The following is a 19,539-nucleotide window of genomic DNA, read 5'->3' as shown; positions in this document are numbered from 1 at the left end:
ATAACAGGACTTCAAAGTTTAAAGAACTTACAGTTTCAAAGGAATATTTTAAATACTTTTATATGTTTTATGATGCTAATATTGGTATCAAATGAAAACTGGGAATCTGTACATTCTATCTAAATTCTTTATTTAACTGACTTAGACAAAAAATCGAAAAATAAATTTTTTAACTACTTTTTTGTGACACATTTTCTTTAAGCTTCCATTTCTTTTTTCTGATGAATTGAAATAAATAATATTATTTTGAAGCAGAGGTTCCTAGCTTCATTTCATATTAACATTAATTCCAAATGGGTTATATAAATTTGGAATTCCATCTTTTGAAATCAAATGTCCTTTAAACTTTAAGGTCCTTTTACAGGGGCATAAGAGCTGATTTTGAAAAGCTGAGTACACAGAGTTAATAGCAATAGTCTACAGTTTCCTGTACACATCGAATTTTTCATGTGTGAAAATGACTGTTGCACGGTATTATATATTTGTATATATGTATACAATAAATAATATTTTAAAAATTTATTTTTTTTAAAATTTATTTTTTGAGATTTTAACTACTTGTTTGATTTAAGTGGTTTACTGGCTTATAATTTTGATATAAATTTGCTTTGCTTATAGAAATACTAGATTTTTGTACCCACCGTTGCCCGTGATTTTTAGTGATTTATAATATTAAATCTATAAATCAATGTATGCAAATTAACATTAACTTAGCTTTTTACCCCTGAAATTAATATGTCAAAATTATCATATAAATTCAAAATATAAAATTTGGAACAACTTTCACAACATTTACCAAAAACACACATTTTCATCCTTTTCAGTCCCAAATAATAGATTTCTGGAAAATACTGCACACATATTTATCTTTTAGTTTAAGTTTTTCAAACTTATTTTATTCAATCAGTTGCAGACAAAATATGTTACATTCGAAATAACTACTAACTAAATTGTTAGGCTTGAATGGTAAAAAATTACCTTTAAAATTTATAATTTCATTAAGCTATAAAAATATTAATACTTGATATTTCTGATTCCTAATCATTTTCTCCTTTAAAGCATGATTTAAACTCTTCAAAGCATTTAAAAAGGTACTTTAGTAAAAATTCAGAAAGATAAAATGAAAATATATTTACTTAGACTAATTAATAATCGTTGACTTAGAGTAAAAATACAAATTTTTCCCCTGTTTCCCCTTTCTAATTCTAAAAAGCTTCCCAAAACAGTATTGAAGCGTGTGGTTCAAATTTCATTAAATTCTGTTCAGTCGTTAGTCGTAATTGCATCACAAAAAGTACAAAAAACACAAATATTTCCTGTTCAGTTTAAACCTACCCAGCAAAAATTTTCATTACCTAGTAATCTAGAAAGTAATATTGGAATCACGTGGAAACTAATTACTTTTGGGGTGAATAACTAATTATTTTTGTTCGACGAGGTTCAAATAATATGTACCTACCTTAAACAAATTAATAAATGGTTACTAATTTGATAACAAAAACTTTGCGAAATAACTAGTTACAAATAAACCTACAAATATGTTATGTGATAGCTAGTTATTTTGGGCCAACTTTGTATGTAGAAAACAAAAAATAAACAAATTCTCGGCCGGGATTTGAACCCAGGCATTCAGTTGTTTTCTGTGTTTCTCACTCCAGCCGCTTACTCAATGCTCCATTAACATGTTGCTTTTCGTAATTTTGAGAACGGCATTTTACAAAAATATATAAATGAATGTCATTTTGAAAAAAAAAATAAGCAGTATCCAGCAGGGCTCGAACCACGAACCCCCTGTTTGTTAAATAAACGACCTAGACAATTGAGCCATAACAAATCCAAATTGTTTTGTTCTTTACCAGTAATAACCTATTCAGCTAAATAAAATAATGTGGATGATAATGAACACTCATTACCAAGTAATGTATGAAATAACTACTGGCTATTACCAAAAATTTCAGATTTTTTGCTGGGTACCTACTAAACCTTTAAAATGGGTAAAAAATTGTTGGGTCCCTTTGTGTATGTTGTTCTAAAGCAACGAAATTTGTTTTGCAATTTTAAAATGATATGAACTTTTTGAATTTGTTGAATATACTCAAAATTGTATGTTTACAAATACAGAAATACAATTTGCTGGAGTACTCTGTCATTGTGATCGTAGCATAATTTGGCAAAAATACTGATATTTGTAAACATACAATTATCATTTTAAAATTACAAAACAAATTTCGTTGCTTTAGAACAACATACACAAAGGGACCCAACAATTTTTTACCCATTTTAAAGGTTTAGTTTGAATTAACAAAGAGCCTGATATCTGGAAATTTTTAGCTTCCTAAAATATTAATTCTTAAAATTTTAAGTTTATAAGCAGAAACTACTTTTGTTTCTTCTAAAAAAATTATTTGGAGCAAAATGTAATTTTAATTTTCTGATTTTTTGGAAAAAAGATATAACCAATTGAAACTTCTAAGTAAAGATCTATCTCTGTTTAAAACTAAATCGTCCCAGCCATTTAGGTATGGTTCTCTAAATATACTTTTCTAAAATATACTTTTTGACTGATTACGGCAAAATACTCAAGTATTTACTTCTGGTCCAACTTTCGCAACGAATCTTTCCCAATACATATTTCTGACAGCTAAATGGAAAGCGTTTTTAAGGTCAAATACAAATTTTGCGAGTTTTCGTTGTTTCTCCCAATAATAAAAATTCCTGACACTTTAGATGGCTAAATGGAAAATATTATCGCGTTAGAATATACAAAAATCAGTTTCAAGCACAAAGGTGCTGATTTTTCCTCTTTTTCGCCCTTTTCCCAATTTTTGTTATCCATTTTGTTCCAACTTTCGGAAAACAACTTTGGAAATACCCTTTAAAATGCTAAACCGAAAATATTTGCAATAGAACAGACAAAAATAAGTTTTTATGCACCAATTTTGCACGTTTTACGTGGTTTTCACCAACTTTTTATCCCATTTAGTGCAATTTTCGAAAAATAATATAGCCTATTGACGCTTCCAGACATACGGCCAATTATTGGTCCTAGCTAAAATTGTCCAAAGAAGTTCAGATAGCTATTTCTTCCATGTTTAATTTTTAAAAAATTACAACAATTTGTTTCCAATAATTTTTTTACATTTTTTTTTTCAAAAACTCCAATTTTTTATTTTTTTCCTCAAACGAAAGCTTAGACAATTTACTTTAAAAATATTGTTTAACTTAAGAATAAGATTTTTTCAATATTTGACACTTAATTTCCCCCTATTTTTTCAAAATGTGCGTTTTTGTTCTTTTTTTTTTGCTCAAGTGAAAGCTTAGACCACTTTCTTTAAGATCTTTATAGTTAGAGGGTTATTGATTTCAAATTTCGGAAATTTGATCAGAAATAACTTTCGATGAACTCGGAAATAATAATCGCAATTTACTTGATTAAAATTAAGCAACAATTTGTAATAGTTTTGGAGATGCTGTTAAAATAATGGTCTTTTTGACCATAGACTAAGCCGAGTAAGCGTTATCCAATTTGAATCTTATAAAGATAAACATAATATTTTTTTTATAAAATGTTTCAAAACTAAAAAAATTCTTATATTTACTTTTACGTGTCTTCAGAATCACAAAATTCTCGGGGGAAATTTTAATAACTCAAAACTCGTTTAACCAATTTTGAGTTTTTCTATCTTTTTGGAAAGACAATTTTATAGACATTACGATTTTGCTATAAAATGGTGCAATAATTAATACTTAAAGCAGTGTTGCGCGTTCATATTGTTCAAATTACGAAGATTTTCGGCAATTCACACGTACACTACCCGATCGTAAGCAAAACTCACAGCAAGAGCGTAAAAATACAAAAAATTGTCTTCAGTTGCTTAACAGCATTCTACAATGTAGGTGGATGTCGCTTTGTTTCAAAAATTGTAAAAACAACAACACAATTTGTAAACAAGAGAACTAGCAGCAGGGGGCGTGGCACCTCCCATATTAATTAAATACACAAATTCGATTATCTTGGAAACTATTAGAGTTAAAAGCACGAAGAACTTTAGCATCCTTGTAAATATTTTGGGTAATAAATTGGCGGAATACCAATGGGGGGAGCGGCACCTTCCGTATGAATTAAATACAACAAAATATTTTATCTAAGAAACTAAAAGAACTAGATTCCTAAAATTTTGCAAAAAGGACTTTCATATTCATCTGAACATTTTGGGGGAAAAAGCGGACTTTCATCAGGGGGTGGTTTGGAGCCCCCATATGAATTATATAGAAAAATTTGTATATCTGAGATGCTGTAGAAGCTATAATCTTCAAATTTTACATGAAGAACATTCATGTGAACATTTAGAGAAAAATGGGCGGACTTTCAATGTGGGGATTGGCCCCTCCCATATGAATTAAATACAATACAATATTATTTACATTTTTCATAGCTTGCATTAAAATCCTTATTAGCGTTCGGAAAAATTGGCGAACTTGCAATAATTTGAGTGGCATCTCCCATGTGTAAGTGGGTTTTTTTGCTTTTAGGGTAGCAAAGCACACTGGGTATAGCTAGTCTATACAGTCTCTTCTTGTATGTCTCAAAGGAACTCTAAGCTACTTTTTACTTCAATATTTTAAGTGGGCGACGTGCCACGCCCACAAAAAAACAAGTATTAAAAGTCGCATATCTCAGAAACTATGGTGGGCGTTATTTGTTTGTTTGTTTGGACTTTATAGACGGCTAAACGGATGGAGCGATTTTTCTGAAATTTTCATAGTGTCTTCCTTTACGTCTGGAAGGAACTATATGCAACTTTTTACTAAAATTTCAATACTTATCATTTACAAAATAAGTATTAAGAGTCGCTTATCTCAGAAACTGTAAGAGCTAGAGTCATCCATTTTTGTACAACTTTAACATTCATATGAATACATGGGAATGAAATTATCAGCCTAGCTACAGTAGGCGTGGCACCTCCCATATAAAGAAAATCTTAAATTAGTATATATGAAAAAATATAACAGCTAGAGTCCTTATTTTTTTCGGAGGAACTTTAGTGTCAAAATGAATGTTTAGGACAAAAAAACTAGCAACTTTTAGGCAGTTATGGTACCTCCCATATGAATTAAGTACAAAAATTCGTGTTTCTGGAAAGCTATTAGAGCAAGAATCCTCAATTTTGCACGAAGAACTCTGACATTCAATAGCTGCTTGGCACCTTCCATATAAATTAAATGCAAAAATTCGTAACGTTACATGGGTTACAATCCACAAGATTTAGAGAATTTGGTGGCAGAAAATTTACTGCATCTACAACCAGAGCAGAGAATGGCATATAATACAATAATGTCAACAATTACAAACCAAAAAGAAGGATTTTATTTCATTGATGCACCAGGAGGAACCGGAAAAACCTTTCTCATTTCATTGATTTTAGCTAAAGTTCGATCACAAAAGAATATTGCCTTAGTCATTGTGTCATCAGGTATTGCAGCAACACTTTTAGATGGAGGCAGAACTGCGCATTCTGCACTCAAATTACCATTGAAAACTCAATTTTCTAAAGATTGTGCATTTAATGTTAAGAAAAATAGGAAGTGGTTAAGTGAGCGTGCTTTACTGGCACCCAAGAACATTGACGTTAATTGAATCAATAGGCGGGCTAGGGGCAAATATGGACCAAGCCCGATAAAATTTTGTAAATATATTTATATTTACATTATATTTTATTGTGCTGAATTCATCGCGATATTTGTGTTTATAAGTTAATTTTGGACATTCAAGTAATTTTCTGAAGGGACTTTGTATGGGAGATAGGGTCAAATGAGGCCCGATCTCTATGAAATTTGGCAAAGTCATCAAGGCTTGTATTAAACTTAGTTGTGCGGCTTTTTATCAATATACAGGTATATTTAACATAATTATGAGCTTAGAAGCCCTTTTCGGGGGTTCTGTTGTATGGGGGCTAGGTGAAATAATGGACCGATTTTAACCATTTTCAATAGGCTTGGGCCGAAAAAAGAGTGTGTGCCAAATTTCATCCAATTATCTTGAAAATTGTGACCTGTACCTTGCGCACAAGGTTTACATGGACAGCCAGCCAGCCAGCCAGACAGACGGACGGACAGACGGACGGACAGACGGACATAGCTTAATCGACTCAGAAAACGATTCTAAGCCGATTGGTATACCCTACACCACTAAAGTGAGGATGTTATATTCGGCTGTGCCGAATCTCATATACCCACCATCAAACCGTATGCCGTAAAAGGAATGCTCCCCAATAAACATCAGGGTGATATTACTCATCAAATTAACTGAAGAGGACCTTATATGAGAGAAAGTTGGGTTAATTATTGACCTTTTTCATAAAATTGTTCATAATTTTATAAAACATCTTTACATCGAATATCACTTCCCGACAGTTTTCCCATGAAATTTGGTAGGAAGATTTACGTTCCTATAAATATTTTTTATTTCAAATTTCATAATTGTTGGCATATTTTTAAGTCAGCAATGATCGTGCAGATTCCCAGCAAAATCTTTACATAACTGGTAAGCCAGAAAGTAATATTGGAAACCAGTGGAAACTATTTATTCTTGGGGGGAATAACTACTTATTTTTGTTAGACGTTGACCAACAAATAAGTAGTTACCTAAAGCAACTAAATATGTGGTTACCAATTTACTTACAGAAACTGTGCGAATAATGGGTTATTTATTTTGTTACAAATTGTAAACGAATGACTGTTTATAAATCTACATATTAAAAACGAAGAAATAATAATTTATATCCGATAAATCTGCACAATATCTGAAGAGAATTATTTTTGTAACTTTATCAAACAATTTTCTGATATTTTTTGCGGGGACATTTTGTTCCCATTTTTAGTACTTTTTTAAGAAAACTTTGCGATAAATCTACACATTATCTGAAGGATAATTTAAGTTTTATTTTCTTTTAAGTTTTATTTTCTTTTATTTTCTCAGTTCTCAGTTTGGAAATCAAGTAAACAACATATGTGATGATTATTGCTCAAAATTCTTTAAATCTTTTTATAATGCACAGAAATTAGAAAGAAAGTGCATAATTTATTATACATAGTTTAATTTTATTATTTTAAAAGTGATGAAAACTATTTTCGTATATAATATTATGGTTTAATTTTATTAATTTTAAAAATAATCATAAGATTCTATCATTTACTTATGGTTGTATACATAAGAAGTCACAAATAAACACATAAATAATGGAAGCTTATGAATTATTATTAAAATTGATCGGAATAGTCAGGATAATTTCTTATACTCTTTCAGACTTTTGAACGAACTTCGGAAGATTGTGGGACATTTTATCAGACATTTATCTGACATCTATCAGACTTTCTTATATTTGAACAGAGTTTTTAACGAACTGACGGTCATTTTATCAGACATTTGTTCGACATCAATCAGACATTCTTATACTTGATCAGATTTTTGTACGAACTGTCGAAAGAATATCAGACATAGTATACGAAATTATTCCAACTTCAATCAGATTTGTCGAAAATTCCTTCAGAATTTTCCCAGGAATTTACATCTGATTTCATACTGAATTCTAAAAGTCAACTTTGCACATTTCCTCAGACAAAAATTTTCGTGTGAGCTAAAAAATGCAAAATTAAATACTAAAATCGAAAAAAAAGTGCACGCTTTTAATATGTTGGTTGAAGGTATTGGTCAGTTGACTCTTCGTATGTGTAAAATTTTTAATGTTAGGTGTGGAGAACCTTGGGCAAATTTATTCAAAAAGGACTAGAGACACTATGTTAGCATATTGCAGTCAAATATAAAGAGTCGTGCTATAGAAATTGACTTGGGCAACCTTATATCTCGGCAAGATATTAACCTTAAGCACTTGATAAAATTTAAAAATAACATTATTTTATGAAAGAAACTCTGAAAAATTGGAATAACCCAGCAAAATTTTCTTGAATTTCGGAAATGGGTAGTAGTTATTCCCTTGGTTATTTAAAATAAAATAATAATTAGTTGCTTCAAATTATTTAAATGTGTACTTATATATATATATTGTTACCTACAAGATTCAAATTTAAGATTCAAATAAGTACTTGCATGTAATACGTGTAATAATCATTTTATTTAGTGAAAAAGTTTGCAGTTTTCTTTAAATAATTTTGAGTCTTACATGTATGTACAGTGGTTGCCATGAGGTTAGCAAACTTGGTATCTCCCAGTAAAATATTTTAAAATTTTGGTAATGAGTGTTGTTGGTAATGTACTTATTTCATACATTACTTGGTAATGAGTAGTCGTTATGAATAACATTAATTCATTTTTTTAATAGGATTTGTAGTCATTTGTCTATAGCGTATGTCTAATAAGGAATTAGTTTGTGGTTCTAACCCTAGTCGATATTAGAAGTTTTTTAAAGAAATGTTGATATTTGCATTTGTGTAGAAACTATTCCAGATATAATGATAAAACAACTTTTTAATGGAGCATTGAGTAAGAGAATATAGTAGTAGACATAAAAAAAATTATAAAGCCAATTATAAATCCGGAAAAATCGGGTATGCACATTTGTAACCAGTTATTTTTTGATCATCATCGAACAAAAATAAGTAGTAATTCACCCAAAAAGTAACTACTTACACTTTTCTCAAATATTTCCTATAGTTCTTAAATTTTTAAACAATTTCTTTTTTATGCGTAAAGCATGTCCTTCGAGGATCACGACACATTCATTTTGTTGCATATACTTTATTGCATATAGATTTTTTCTTTCAAAAGTAAATCTATCCCCAAAATAATATTTCATGATATAAATTTCATCTTTCAGCCCATAAATTGGCAAAATTCTTTGGGATTTCTGCTTTTATTTGTTGCTCCATATTTTTTCGTATGTTCTCTATTGAATTGGGATCGAGAAATTATATTGGGTGCTGCAAACAGCTCCTCTCTGCACTTTTAACATATTTTGGGTCGTTGTCAGTGTTGCCAATTTAGCACTTTTAGTGCTAGGTTTAGCACTTTTTAAACTCATTTAGCACCCAAAAAAATTAATCTGGCACCTACCCAGCAAAAAATCTGAAATTTTTGGTAATAGCCAGTAGCTATTTCATACATTACTTGGTAATGGGTGTTCATTATCATCCACATTATTTCATTTAGCTGAATAGGTTATTACTGGTAATGAACAAACCAATTTGGATTTGTTATAGCTCAATTGCATAGGGCGTTTATTTAACAAACTGTGGATTCGTGGTTCGAGCCCTGCTGGATACCGATTATTTTTTTCAAAATGATATTCATTTATATTATTTTGTAAAAAGCCGTTCTCAAAATTACAAAAAGCAACATGTTAATGGAGCATCGAGTAAACGGATGGAGTGAGAAACATAGAAAATAACTGAATGCCTGGGTTCAAATCCCGGCTGAGGAATTTTTTTATTATTTATTTTTTGCTTTCTACATTCCACAGTGGGGCAGAATGGAAATTTTTTGGATATAAATCTGGCATTTCTAAACGGCTGATCCGATCGGGATAAAATTTGGCGTGAGCGTAGCCAAGGAGTATTCGAGTTTAAGTTTTGAAGATGAACCCTGCAGATGCCCCAGGGACGGCGCTGTGGCGCTCGACGAGATCTTGAAAAAACATGCTACTTATCTCTTATAATATCCGAGTTATAGGCATTTAAAAATTTAGTGATACAAAATTTACCATACCTTGGTCCGCCTTTTATTGAATACCGGGCGTAATTTTGGACCAAATGGACTCAATTTTTTCTTGTTAGTTAGACAACAAAATTTCCAATAATATACAAAAAATTTCAGATCAATATCATTTACAGATCCAAAAATATACGTTTTTTAATTTAAAAATTCAAAAATTTTCGATTTTTGGCGTTTTTTTGACAAAAATGTGTCTTAACTCTTTTATTAATAAAATAAATTTTTCTTTAAGAACATATAACAATTTTATAGTTTTCGAAAAGGTATCTTTACGCAGAACGCTTTGGCGTAAAAAACTTGTCCTATTTTTTGAAAATGTTGCCACTGCGTCCTTCCGAATATGACCTATTTTTTATCAAAACTTCAACTTTGGGCGACATGTTCTAAAATCCCAAAGCTGGGATCAGAAAACTGAAAGCAGTTTTGGAAACCTCAATATGTTTTCTATTTACTCCAAAAGTATTTTCCCAGCCCTGAAAGAAATGTGGACCCTATGGGCAAAAAAGTAAAAAATCCCATTTTTGGGATTTTCATTCCTATTTTTGGGAATTGCGGGATGCCCTTTGACCTTTTCAATTTTTTTTGCATTTTCTTATTTGAAATGACAAATTTAACAAGCGTTGAAAATTTCATTGAGTTTTGTTCATAAATAAAGATTTTGTCATATATTACATATTTGTTTAATTTCTAAAACTATGATTTATATCAAAATTTTAATAGGGTCGCAGATAGCTACAACAATTTAGTCCATATTTATCCCTTAATATCTTTTTTTAGTTAGATATGGAAATTCTCGACCCTTTACAAAAAATTTCAAGCCAATATCTCAATTACATTCAAAAATATGTTCATTTAAACCTGTGTCCTTTAATTTCATCTTTTTCATTTACCTATTTTCTATTTGTTTGCTTATCCTTATAATTGAAAGGTCCTATTATGCTTAAATTTTCAAAAATTTATAACTATTTTTTACCTAAATTTTTTCGACAGATCATTTCGTTCTGTTTCGTTTATGATCATGTAGGTAAAAATATACAGGTAATGATAATTTCGATTCATTCACTAATAAGAAATATCAATGACTGAATTACAGGTTATAGTAATATAGTCCTAAATGTTAATAGGTAGACAATTTGTAATTTTTTACTTTGAAATACCTGTATCGGAAATGACAAGAATTGGTATATAAGTAAACTTCTTAGATTTAAGTACCATATTTAATAAATCTACAATGAAGATTACATTAAAGTACGAAGAGTTGTGTTCCGTTTTATGGAGTGTATCTTCAAAAGGGCCAGAAAGAATTGAAGACATTTCAAATTATATAAAAACTACATATAGTAGAAAAGTAGACAAAACAGGCATATCAAAATGTAAAAAGTAAGTCTGTGGATGGAAATCAAAAGAAATTTCGATTAAAATTTTGTAGTTGGATGGAAACTACTACGGAAATCTCAACTTACAACACATCAACGGGAGCGCCTTACAAGTCATACGAAGACTTATGTTCAAGGTCAAAAAAAAAGAGGGTCACACAAAAACTTTTTTCAATCTCAAATGAGGAAAATGCTGATACATTTAACGAAATGCTGAAAAAGGAAAACCAACCTATGGATACCGTACATATTGCAACTATTCTTCCTAATGCATCACCAAAACGACTTAAGCGAATTGTGGAAAGTATATCCAACATCACAATCAAATTTTACTGAAGAGGAAGCAATAGCGCTTATGTTGGAACTGGGTCTCAGTCGAAATAAGTACCAATTATTAAGGAAAGCTCTGCATGAAAAAGGACACAATATATTACCATCATACAAGGCGATCCAGGAAAAAAAACAAACTATCCTACCATCACCTATTGCTGTTAATGATGTGGAAGCTTGTATTGATATATCATCTTTGCTCGAAAACACAGTATCAAGAATTGTGTCAGACTTTTCAGAAGACCAACTAAGGAAAATTCATAACTGTGATGTTGTCTTAATGTGTAAGTGGGGATGTGACGGTTTATCAGCACTTCCAGAATACAAACAAGCTTGTGGAAGTCGGACATTAGCAAACTACAAAAGTGTATTTATGTCATCATTAGTGCCATTACGAATTCGTTCATATTCCCTTAATCCATCATCGTCAAGCATCGGAAATTCATTTGAAGATATATGGATCAATACAACTCCGGATTCAAAAAATTTTTGTAGACCCATTGGATTTGAATATATAAAGGAGTCAAAGAAAACAACAAAAGATTTAGTGGAATATTTAAAAGATGAAATAAATGCACTGGAGCCCATTTGCATAAAAATAAAGGATTTCTCTATTAACGTATCATATCAGCTAAGCTTAACAATGATTGATGGAAAGGTCAGCAATACCATAACAGAAACTTCTTCCTTCTGGAGATGCTCAATATGTAATGAGAAAAAGTCGCAATTCTCAAATATAAACAAAAGCAGAAGTATTAATGAAGAAGTCCTGTCTTTCGGAATTTCACCACTTCATGCCAGAATACGATTTTTGGATTACTTTTTACACATAGCATACGACCTCAAATATAGAAGTGTGCCAGAGAATCTTACTAAATCAACAAAAAATAATGAAGAATTGAAAGAACTGAGAGCTGCGGAAAAAAGCAGAATCCAAGAAGAATTTAAAGTTCAGATGGGATTAAACATCGACAAACCACTTCCAAGTTGCGGTAGTACAAATGACGGTAATACGGCGAGAAGGTTTTTTCGTGATTTTGAAATTACTTCAAAAATAACTGGAATCGACAAGGAGTTGCTTCGAAGAATTAACACTATTTTAATGGCACTGAATAGTAAACATAAAATTAATGGAAATCGATTTGGGGAATATACATCTAAAATTTCTAAATTACTTGTATCTCTGTATCCATGGAGGGAACTAACACCAACAGTACACAAAGTATTGTGTCATGGTCAAATAATAATTGAATCGAATATTCTTCCACTTGGAGAGTTAACAGAAGAAGCCCAGGAAGCGAGGAATCGAGATTTTAAGCATGTTCAACTATTCAATAATATACAAAAAATTTCAGATCAATATCATTTACAGATCCAAAAATATACGTTTTTTAATTTAAAAATTCAAAAATTTTCGATTTTTGGCGTTTTTTTGACAAAAATGTGTCTTAACTCTTTTATTAATAAAATAAATTTTTCTTTAAGAACATATAACAATTTTATAGTTTTCGAAAAGGTATCTTTACGCAGAACGCTTTGGCGTAAAAAACTTGTCCTATTTTTTGAAAATGTTGCCACTGCGTCCTTCCGAATATGACCTATTTTTTATCAAAACTTCAACTTTGGGCGACATGTTCTAAAATCCCAAAGCTGGGATCAGAAAACTGAAAGCAGTTTTGGAAACCTCAATATGTTTTCTATTTACTCCAAAAGTATTTTCCCAGCCCTGAAAGAAATGTGGACCCTATGGGCAAAAAAGTAAAAAATCCCATTTTTGGGATTTTCATTCCTATTTTTGGGAATTGCGGGATGCCCTTTGACCTTTTCAATTTTTTTTTGCATTTTCTTATTTGAAATGACAAATTTAACAAGCGTTGAAAATTTCATTGAGTTTTGTTCATAAATAAAGATTTTGTCATATATTACATATTTGTTTAATTTCTAAAACTATGATTTATATCAAAATTTTAATAGGGTCGCAGATAGCTACAACAATTTAGTCCATATTTATCCCTTAATATCTTTTTTTAGTTAGATATGGAAATTCTCGACCCTTTACAAAAAATTTCAAGCCAATATCTCAATTACATTCAAAAATATGTTCATTTAAACCTGTGTCCTTTAATTTCATCTTTTTCATTTACCTATTTTCTATTTGTTTGCTTATCCTTATAATTGAAAGGTCCTATTATGCTTAAATTTTCAAAAATTTATAACTATTTTTTACCTAAATTTTTTCGACAGATCATTTCGTTCTGTTTCGTTTATGATCATGTAGGTAAAAATATACAGGTAATGATAATTTCGATTCATTCACTAATAAGAAATATCAATGACTGAATTACAGGTTATAGTAATATAGTCCTAAATGTTAATAGGTAGACAATTTGTAATTTTTTACTTTGAAATACCTGTATCGGAAATGACAAGAATTGGTATATAAGTAAACTTCTTAGATTTAAGTACCATATTTAATAAATCTACAATGAAGATTACATTAAAGTACGAAGAGTTGTGTTCCGTTTTATGGAGTGTATCTTCAAAAGGGCCAGAAAGAATTGAAGACATTTCAAATTATATAAAAACTACATATAGTAGAAAAGTAGACAAAACAGGCATATCAAAATGTAAAAAGTAAGTCTGTGGATGGAAATCAAAAGAAATTTCGATTAAAATTTTGTAGTTGGATGGAAACTACTACGGAAATCTCAACTTACAACACATCAACGGGAGCGCCTTACAAGTCATACGAAGACTTATGTTCAAGGTCAAAAAAAAAGAGGGTCACACAAAAACTTTTTTCAATCTCAAATGAGGAAAATGCTGATACATTTAACGAAATGCTGAAAAAGGAAAACCAACCTATGGATACCGTACATATTGCAACTATTCTTCCTAATGCATCACCAAAACGACTTAAGCGAATTGTGGAAAGTATATCCAACATCACAATCAAATTTTACTGAAGAGGAAGCAATAGCGCTTATGTTGGAACTGGGTCTCAGTCGAAATAAGTACCAATTATTAAGGAAAGCTCTGCATGAAAAAGGACACAATATATTACCATCATACAAGGCGATCCAGGAAAAAAAACAAACTATCCTACCATCACCTATTGCTGTTAATGATGTGGAAGCTTGTATTGATATATCATCTTTGCTCGAAAACACAGTATCAAGAATTGTGTCAGACTTTTCAGAAGACCAACTAAGGAAAATTCATAACTGTGATGTTGTCTTAATGTGTAAGTGGGGATGTGACGGTTTATCAGCACTTCCAGAATACAAACAAGCTTGTGGAAGTCGGACATTAGCAAACTACAAAAGTGTATTTATGTCATCATTAGTGCCATTACGAATTCGTTCATATTCCCTTAATCCATCATCGTCAAGCATCGGAAATTCATTTGAAGATATATGGATCAATACAACTCCGGATTCAAAAAATTTTTGTAGACCCATTGGATTTGAATATATAAAGGAGTCAAAGAAAACAACAAAAGATTTAGTGGAATATTTAAAAGATGAAATAAATGCACTGGAGCCCATTTGCATAAAAATAAAGGATTTCTCTATTAACGTATCATATCAGCTAAGCTTAACAATGATTGATGGAAAGGTCAGCAATGCCATAACAGAAACTTCTTCCTTCTGGAGATGCTCAATATGTAATGAGAAAAAGTCGCAATTCTCAAATATAAACAAAAGCAGAAGTATTAATGAAGAAGTCCTGTCTTTCGGAATTTCACCACTTCATGCCAGAATACGATTTTTGGATTACTTTTTACACATAGCATACGACCTCAAATATAGAAGTGTGCCAGAGAATCTTACTAAATCAACAAAAAATAATGAAGAATTGAAAGAACTGAGAGCTGCGGAAAAAAGCAGAATCCAAGAAGAATTTAAAGTTCAGATGGGATTAAACATCGACAAACCACTTCCAAGTTGCGGTAGTACAAATGACGGTAATACGGCGAGAAGGTTTTTTCGTGATTTTGAAATTACTTCAAAAATAACTGGAATCGACAAGGAGTTGCTTCGAAGAATTAACACTATTTTAATGGCACTGAATAGTAAACATAAAATTAATGGAAATCGATTTGGGGAATATACATCTAAAATTTCTAAATTACTTGTATCTCTGTATCCATGGAGGGAACTAACACCAACAGTACACAAAGTATTGTGTCATGGTCAAATAATAATTGAATCGAATATTCTTCCACTTGGAGAGTTAACAGAAGAAGCCCAGGAAGCGAGGAATCGAGATTTTAAGCATGTTCAACTATTCAGCTCAAGAAAATGCTCCAGGCAATCACAGAATGAAGATATTTTTAATAGTTTACTTCTATCTTCTGATCCTGTTCTTTCAACTATGCGAAAAAGATGGATTTGTTATGAAACTCTATCATCTCAAAACAAGGAAGATTTAAAGGACTTATATTACCTTCTGGATATGTATACCGATATGACAGATTATTTTATAGAAAATAAGTAGTGTTAGGAATTAACTATATAAGTAGGTTGTAAGAATTAATTGTATTATGTTTAAGATAAACAGTTCAAATAAAAATAGCTGTTATACTAACTGATGATATTGTATTAAATTGTGTTTTATGTTTCGGTGGGCGGGAAAGGTGGTTTGTGTGGGGTGATTTAGGTGTTGTTGTGCGTGGCTCATAATAAAATTATAATTTTTTTATTGTATATACACTCGGGGGAGTTTTCCAGATTTTTCCTACCGAGCGCGTCCCCGGGTGGCGGATGGGGGGTGGTGATGGACCATCTGTCCTCTCCCAGCTTTAATTTCACTTAAGCTGAGGGAGGGCAGATTGTCCACCACCTGGGAATATTATATTCCCCGCGGACCAAAAAACTGGAAAAAAAAACAAATATGGAAAATAAAAATAAAAAGATAAAAGTTACGGTGCAGGGCCTAAATAACCCAGTACCGGCGGCAGGTGTTGATCTACTCGCGAGTCACGTGTCGTCGTCATCCTGCAATCGTGAGCAGAATACTACTACGGAGGTGGGTACCTTGGCCTCCGTGGCGGACAATGCGTCAAGTGTACAGCATGCCGCTGGCAAAAATATAGGGGTGAAAGAGAAGGATGTACTCGGAGAGAGCTCTAAGCTACCTCAGCCTTTAAATATAGGTGAGGGTTCCGACTCTGAATCCTCAGATGATAATAATAATAATACCATTATAGCAAATCCCAAAAAGGATGAAGTAGAGCAAATGGTGAAAGAGGTGAGTGATAGCATAGCTAAACTACCTATTACTAAGAAAATACTTTCTGGAGCACAGAGGAGGAAGTTGAAAAAGATGCTTCAGGAAATCATAGTTAGTCAATCGCACGACACTCCAAAGGAAAAATCGGACTCTCTCACAAGATCTGAGGCAAAAAGGATCAGGTCTCCCGAGGAGTTGACAACTGAGAATAAACCTAAGAAGAAAAAGAGCTCCCCGTCTTCTAATACACAGTCGAAGCCTAGCCATACTTCACTCAAAGAAATCTTAAGTGAGAATCCTGCGAGTAAGGGTGACAACGCCAAGCCAGATATTCCGAAGACGAACACGTCGGCGAAATCAACCTCGAAGGTAAGGGAATCTCAAAAGAAGCCCCGAAAAACGAGGAAGGAGAAGCTAGATGGAGGAAAAGGTAAAGAGCCGCCATCTTACGCTATGCAGTTTACGATGCTATGCAGTTTACGATGCCGGTAATCCGACAGGCAAAATTCCAATAGACCAACAGAGTAAAATAGAAGACCTGGTCAACAATAAGATAGTGGACCATGCAATCGCTTCAAAGGGCAAACAACCAATAGAGAGCGAGAGCTGCGAGTTCAGCATGGGCGTGATGTTGATGAGGTTGGCATCTCACCAATGTGTTAGCACCCTAAAGAACTTGGTGGAAAGTATCCCTCCTCCCTGGGACGGCGCTAGGCTGGGACTGGCAAAGAAGAGCGAGCTTCCGGTGCTCCTAAAGTCCACTGTCTACATAAAGGGATGGGGCAGTAAACTGGCTAATGAACGTATACTGGAAATTCTTGGAGGTCAAAATGCTGAGCTGGCCGTGGAAAAATGGGATGTCTTTTACAGGAAAGAAGAACCTGAGGGAACTTTATTTGTAATAGGTATCGACCAGAAATCCATGGCTAGTCTTGCCAAGAATAAAGGTAGGGCTTACTTCGCCTCTAAATCTGTCATATTCAAAATTGGGAAGGTGCCGATTGGAAGGGCTGTTACAACAAGCCTCGAAAAGGACACTAAAAAACCTAAGACCACAGCATCAGTATCCACTACTGATAACGTTGAGGAGTCAAATCCTAAAATCGAGGAATTTACCATTAACTCGCCAGAAGAAAGTGTAGTTGCCCTTTCCAAAATTGGGAAGGCGCCGATTGAAAGGGCTGTCAAAACCGGCCCCGACAAGGACACTAAAACACCTAAGACAGTACCCAAAGCATCATTAGCAAGTACTAGCAATGTTGAGGAGTCAAATCCTAAAAGCGAGGAGGAAATCACTCACCCGCCAGAAGACAGAACAGCAATGCTCTCCAGAATTGGGAATGTGTCTATTAAAAATACTGCTATTCCTATGCCTGATAAGGATACCGCAGTGCCATCAACAGTACTCACTGCATTAATAGCCACTTCAGGCTATCCGGAGGAGTCAAATCCAAAGAGCGAGGAGGTGACCACCAACTCGCTGGAAGACAGTTTAATGGATGATAAACCTCCATCGGAGCGAGACAGCTACCAACGCTCTGATGGCTAAAATCAACACAGGTAAAATACATATAGCTTTAATCCAGGAACCTTGGACGATTCGCAACAAGGTTTCTGGATTAAATCACGTAAATTTCCAACTTTTCTACGCTGATACAGGATCTCGCCCGAGAACATGTATCTTATGTCACAAGAACTTATGTTTTCTCCTCTCAACAGGATTATCAACATCGGATGCAACGGTGCTGAAGCAAGGTCGAGGCAACATATTCCTTGCATCTATTTACCTGCCTTTCGATTCTCCGACACTACCACCAACGTCGGATCTGATGAAACTGGTTGAAGAGGCACAAAGGAAAAATAAGAAAATTATAATAGGTTGTGATGCCAACTCGCATCATGTAGCTTGGGGTAGTACAAACACCAATCGCAGGGGACAAGCCCTCATGGATTTCTTTAATACTAAAGACTTGATAACATTGAACTTAGGTAATAAAGCTACCTTCGTCAATAGAATCAGAGAAGAAGTATTAGATATAACTATATGTTCAGAAGAGCTTATAAACGAAATTCAGGATTGGAGAGTTTCGGACGAGCACTCCTTTTCTGATCATCGGTACATAAGATTCAAAATACTAAGGCCACCACCAAAGCCGATAAAGTTTCGGAATAAGTCTAAAACTAATTGGACAATGTTCGGGACCTTACTAAAGAACCGTTTAGGTCAGGACACTTTTCAATGTCGAAGTAAAGAGGATATAGATGCCAAAGTGGAAACGTTCACAAGTGCCCTGGTTGAATCGTTCGAGGACAGCTGCCCTCTGCGAGAGCGGAGATCTGCCCAGGAAAAACCCTGGGTAACTGGGGAGATCCGGAACCTTGGGAAGACTCTTCGCAAACTATTTAACCGGGCACGGCGTAAAAAGACCGCAGTATACTGGGATGAGTATCGTAATAAACTTGGTGAATATAAGAAAATCGTTCGAAAAGCCAAACGAGACTCCTGGAAACTTTTCTGTGAACAGGTAGATAGCGTAAATGACGTCACGAAAATAAAAAAAATTCCTATCCAAAACTCATGTCCAACCGGAATCTATGATCGATGACACGGGCAGGAGGCTTGAGGATATGGAGGAGACAATGAAACTCCTAATGGACTCTCATTTCCCACCCGGTATATCGAATAACATAGATGAACCGATATTGGAGGAAGGGGAGGGTAACACGGAAATAGTTATTACAACTGACATGGTTAAAGGGGCAATCAAGAGCTTTGCTCCCTATAAAGCTGCAGGGCCGGATGGAATTTTCCCGGCACTTTTGCAGATGGAGGCGGGACTGGTTTCCGTACATCTGTCACAGATATTCACT

General features: G+C 33.2%; 1 protein-coding gene across 1 annotated transcript in view; it reads right to left on the bottom strand.

Moving 5' to 3' along the window:
- Positions 1 to 19,539, bottom strand: part of LOC119599869 — a 277,552-nt gene that overhangs the window by 239,546 nt on the left and 18,467 nt on the right. The window lies entirely within an intron of this gene.

Source organism: Lucilia sericata, unplaced genomic scaffold (assembly GCF_015586225.1).
Source record: "Lucilia sericata isolate MDLA Ls3-8-SP2 unplaced genomic scaffold, ASM1558622v1 Contig000094F_arrow, whole genome shotgun sequence".
In the NCBI taxonomy this organism is placed as follows: Eukaryota; Metazoa; Arthropoda; class Insecta; order Diptera; family Calliphoridae; genus Lucilia; species Lucilia sericata.
This window is presented reverse-complemented; position numbering and strand designations above follow the sequence as displayed.